Consider the following 5,876-nt stretch of genomic DNA (forward strand, 5'->3'; position numbering starts at 1 on the left):
GTATTCCAGATGAGGTCTCATCAGTGCCTTATATAATGGTACTAACACCTCCTTATCTTTGCTGGAAATACCTCGCCTGATGCATCCTAAAACTGCATTAGCTTTTTTAACGGCCATATCACAGTGGCGGCTCATAGTCATCCTGTGATCTACCAATACCCCAAGGTCCTTCTCCTCCTCTGTTGCTTCCAACTGATGCATCCCCAATCTATATCTAAAGTTCTTATTATTAATCCCTAAGTGCATGACCTTGCACTTTTCACTATTAAATTTCATCCTATTACTATTACTCCAGTTTACAAGGTCGTCCAGATCTTCCTGTATGATATCCCGGTCCTTCTCCGTGTTAGCAATACCCCCCAGCTTTGTGTCATCCGCGAACTTTATTAGCACATTCCCGCTTTTTGTGCCAAGGTCAGTAATAAAAAGGTTAAATAAGATTGGTCCCAGAACCGGTCCTTGAGGAACTCCACTAGTAACCTCCTTCCAGCCTGACAGTTCACCCTTCAGTACGACCCGTTGTAGTCTCCCCTTTAACCAGTTCCTTATCCACCTTTCAATTCTCCTATTGATCCCCATCTTTTCCAATTTGACTAATAATTCCGCATGTGGAACCGTGTCAAATGCTTTACTGAAATCGAGGTAAATTAGGTCTACCGCATTTCCTTTGTCTAAATAGTCTGTCACCTTCTCAAAGAAGGAGATCAGGTTGGTTTGGCACGATCTACCTTTAGTAAAACCATGTTGTACTTTGTCCCAATTACCATTGACCTCAATGTCCTTAACTACTTTCTCCTTCAAAATTTTTTCCAAGACCTTACATACTACAGATGTCAAACTAACAGGCCTATAGTTACTCGGATCACTCTTTCTCCCTTTCTTAAAGATAGGAACTATGTTAGCAATTCTCCAGTCGTACGGTACAACCCCTGAGTTTACCGATTCATTAAAAATTCTCGCTAACAGGCTTGCAATTTCATGCGCCAGTTCCTTTAATATTCTCTGATGAAGATTGTCCAGGCCCTCCAATTTTGTCCCACTAAGCTGTTCAGGTATGGCTTCTACCTCAGATGTGGTAATATCCACCTCCATATCCTCATTCCTGTTTGTCATTCTTCCATTACCCCTAAGCTCCCCATTAGCCTTATTAAAGACTGAGGCAAAGTACTTATTTAGATATTAGGCCATGCCTAGGTTATCCTTAACCTTCTTTCCATCCTCAGTATGTAGCAGTCCCACTTCTTCTTTCTTTGTTTTCTTCTTATTTATATGGCTATAGAACCTTTTACTATTGGTTTTAATTCCCTTTGAAAGTTTCAACTCTATTTGGCTTTTAGCCTCTCACTTTATCCCTACGTGTTCTGACCTCACTAAGATAGCTTTCCTTGCTAATCCCACCCTTCTTCCACTCCTTGTAGGCTTTCTGCTTTTTCTTAATCACCTCTCTGAGATGCTTGCTCATCCAGCTTGGTCTACAACTCCTGCCTATGGTTTTTTTCCCCTTTCTTGGGATGCAGGCTTCCGATAGTTTCTGCAGCTGCGACTTAAAGTAATTCCAGGCCTCTTCCGCATTTAGATCCACAAGTTCTTCAGTCCAATCCACTTCCCTAACTAATTTCCTTAATTCTTTAAAGTTAGCCCTTTTGAAATCAAAAACCCTAGTCCCAGATCTATTTTTGTTTATCCTTCCATCTAGTTTGAACTGAATTAACTCATGATCACTCGAACCAAGGTTGTCCCCTACAACCATTTCTTCTATGAGGGCCTCACTGCTCACCAAAACCAAATCTAAAATGGCATCCCCTCTTGTCGGTTCTTCAACTACTTGGTGAAGGAATCCATCAGCTATCACATCCAGAAAAATCTGATCCCTACTATTCTTGCTAGCACTTGTCCCCAGTCTATATCTGGGAAGTTAAAGTCTCCCATGATCACACATTTCCCATTAGTGTTTACTTCCTCAAAAACATTAAAGAGGTTTCTATCCATATCCAAATCAGATCCTGGCGGTCTGTAGCACACCCCAAGCACTATCTCAGGGGAGGCTCTAGTAGCTTTCTTTCCCAGTGTGATTTTTGCCCAGACAGACTCTGTCTTGTCCATTCCATCACTTCTTATTTCTTTACAGTTAACCTCCTCATTGATGTACAATGCTACTGCACCACCTTTGCCTTTATTTCTATCTTTCCTAAACAGCACATAGCCTTCAATACCTGTACTCTAGTCATGACTACTATTCCACCACGTTTCTGTTATCCCTATATTATCTGGTTTCACTTCCTGCACCAGTAGCTCTAGTTCCTCCATTTTGTTCCCTAGGCTCCTTGCATTAGTGTACAGACATCTTAATTTTTGCCGTTTGGCTTCACTCACATTCTGTACCCTGTTAGGCATGGACATTCTACCACCAACATCACCTGTTAGTCTGTTATCTACACTACCCTTACTCCTTATGCCAGTTCTTCTGTCCATGGCTGTATCCCCTCTTACTTTGTTTATTTCCCTCTCAAGGTTAAATTCCGGCGTGGAGATCTCCCAAACATCTCCCAACTATCTCCCCCAAATTTCTAGTTTAAAGCTCTCTTAATCAGGTCGGCGAGCCTCCATCCTAGAAGTCTATTTCCCTCCTTGCTCAGGTGTTCCCGAGAGAACAGTCTTCTGTCCGTAAATGCTTCCCAATGGCCGTACATCCCAAAGCCCTCCTTATAGCACCACTGCCTGAGCCATCTGTTGATCGCCATAATCTTGTCACACCTTTGTCGCCCTTCTCTAGGAACCGGCAGAATCCCACTGAAGATCACCTGAGCCTCAGTTTCCTTAAGCGTCTTCCCCAGTCTGGCATAGTCTCCCTTGATACATTCCAGAGAGTATCTAGCCATATCATTTGTTCCCACATGAAGGACAATCAACAGATTCTTCCCCGCTCCCGCTAGTATCCTTTTCAGCCTCAGGTCCACATCCTGTATCTTAGCACCCGGCATACAGCACACCCTTCTGTTCTCCCAATCAGCTCTAGTCACAGGCCTGTCTAGTCTTCTCAGTAAGGAGTCCCCAATCACGTAGACCTGCCTTTTCCTGGTGACAGTGCTCTTCTCCGGTCTATCTCCCTCACCCACTGGCTGCAAGTCCTCTTGATTCCTATTCCCCCTTGCAATCCTCCTGGGGCTCATATTTGGTGTTGCCTCCATTGACTCCTCCCCTCCTCTTGCAGGACTATCAGCTCTTCTCTTTTTCCTTGCCCTCTCTCCTTCAGCGACCACCTGCTGTGCCCCTTCTTCATTTTCCAACTCTGCAAACCTGTTCCTGAGTTCCATTTCTCCTTCACTGGCCCATCTTTTCCTCTGCCTGGTTCTCCTAGTCACATGCTTCCACTGTCCACTTTCCTTCCCCAGCAGTCTCTCCTCTGAATTCTTTGGTCCTGCTTCCATCTGCACATCTGAGCTTATCCCTTCAGCCCCCTCGTGTCTGTGCTCCATCGTCTGCTCAAACCCCCTTCTGAACTCAACCAGAGTTTGCACCTGCATTTCCAGTCCTCGGATCTTCTCTTCCATCAGCTCTATCAGGCGGCACTTCATGCAGACAAAGCTCTTTTCAGGCGCCCCCTCCAGGATCATATACATGCCGCAGCTTCCACATCCAGTCATCCTCACTGTGTCTTTCACTGCTGCCACTGTATCAGTCATGGCCTTCCCACCTGATGCCTGGTAGTCAACACAACACAAGCCCCCAGCAGGCACCAGACCACCACCCTATCCCTTGACTTGCTTGTCAGTTCCTCTGTCCTGGTCTCCCCCGCACCCTCCCCCTGGAAACTCCCACGGAAACTCCCTTGTTTACAGCTCTGTTTGCTGGCTCCTGTGCTGCTACCTGACTGGCTGGCTACTTATATAGGACCCCTAATCAGGTAAGCCCCGCCCCCTAATCAGGAATCCGCTGCTTTCCCAGCACACTGCCCCTAGCAGCCTCCACACACACACACTACACAATACAATCCACAAACTATACACTACACAAACCTGCTCCTCCAACAGAACTCCCACTGAAACTCCCTTGTTTACAGCTCTGTTTGCTGGCTCCTGTGCTGCTGCAGCTGTCTGACACCCTCCCCTCCTCATTGGTACACCCTCTTCTCTCCCAGATGCCAGTGTCTCCTTTAGAAGCACAATGAGCAACCTGAAAAAAAACAATTTCTATTGCCATGTACTTTTCAATGTCTTTTGGCTTTAACCCCCAGGAATGTACCTGTTGGACAATCAGAGGAGCTACTTCATTCCTATGGACCCCAAATCATAATTCAATGTATATTATACTTACACACTTTTATACATTGTTTAAAGGAAAACACCTATGTACTAACAGTGTTACATGTTAACCTGAAACCATGGGAGGAGACATTATGTAATCTTTAAACTATTGGCTTACTGTGCTTATCTTGTCTTGCTGCTAGACCTATCCAGAGGCTCAGGATCTCCTACCTCATCATTTCCCTCTGCCCAGAAAGGTTCCATATAATTCATTGTAATCAATTGTTGGCAGTGTCTCTGAGCCTAATAAGCACAGTGAAGCTCTGCCAGTGCTGTGCATAATAAACTCGTGCTTGATTCTACACGGTGTCCGTTTTGTTCCTTCAGTAGGAGACTGGAAGGAAGCGAAGGTTCCCCTGGGCCCAACTGTAGAGGATTCTGTACCCATCCTTTCTAGGGGGCCCCCTGACAGTTCTGCCAATTGGTGTCAGGGGGCCTGGTTACCAAGTGTGTGGGGGAGAGGCAGGGCACTCGAAAATCACCAAAAAACGTGCTCAGAACTTATGGGCCAGCTCCTTGCCCTATGTGAGTCCTCGCCTCCGTTTCGGTAAGACTCGATCTGCCAAACCTCGTGTTTCCGCACATAAAGTGGTTGCTTTCCCAAGTCAACACTTCACATTATCATAACTTTCAGCGTCCTCCTAGGGCTTATCTGGAGACGAAACGTTTCCTCTCCAGTGGAGGCTTGATGCCAATTCACGTTATCTCAGTGACTGTCAGCATCATAAACCCTGTGCAAAAGTGAATCCCTTTAAAAATAAAGAAGTAGCCCCGCAGGGAGGTGGTGTGCAAAGCGTTCGCTGGCTGCAAACCGACCCCGCCGCCAGGGAGCCAAGCCCCAGCGGTGCAGCTCGGGGCAAGGGGGAGGGCCCGGGGCGCGGCCTGTGCAGGCACAGCTGGATTGCGGACCGCTCCAGCTGTTACTGAAACGTGCTAGCGCTCGTTCCTCTGGCTCCAGCTGGCCGGACAGGCTGAGGAAGGCGGAGGCGCCCCTCCCTTCCCGTCACGTCATGGGGGGCTCAGTCCGCCCCGCAGCCAGCGAGGGGGAGCCCGGCGCGCCTCCCGCCAGCCCCACTGCCAACAGCTGCTGCTCCGCTCTGCGGCGCCTTCCTCAGCGACTGGCCCGGGAACTCCCCTCCCCCGCCCAGGCTCAGCGCCGCTCCCTGCCGGGAGGCGGGGTCACCGTCCCTTGGCTGCTCCGGTCCCACTGTAACTTTGCGCGCCTGGTTCCCTTCGGCAGGGGCGGGGCAGCCCAGCCCGCCCAGCCGTGCGGAGCAGCTCCGGGCTGCGAAGCCAGCGGGCTTTTCCCCCGGGGCGGGCTCGCCCGCCAGCTGCACACAGTTTGCGGGGCGGGACTCGGCGCCCAAACTTTCGCACGGGCTCGGCCCGGCTGGGCGCGCCACGGACCGTGTCCAAAGCTGCAGAGCCCAGAGGCAGCAGCGGCGGTAACTCTGGGCGGCGGCTGGCGGCGGGGGAGGACCGAGCGAGCCGGGGAGAGGCGCGCAGGGGCTCGGGCGAGGTGTTCGCCACTGCGGGCGCTGGCTGCCCCCCGGGGACTCCGGCGCGGGACGA

Source organism: Gopherus flavomarginatus, chromosome 3 (genome assembly GCF_025201925.1).
Source record: "Gopherus flavomarginatus isolate rGopFla2 chromosome 3, rGopFla2.mat.asm, whole genome shotgun sequence".
NCBI classification, from domain to species: Eukaryota; Metazoa; Chordata; order Testudines; family Testudinidae; genus Gopherus; species Gopherus flavomarginatus.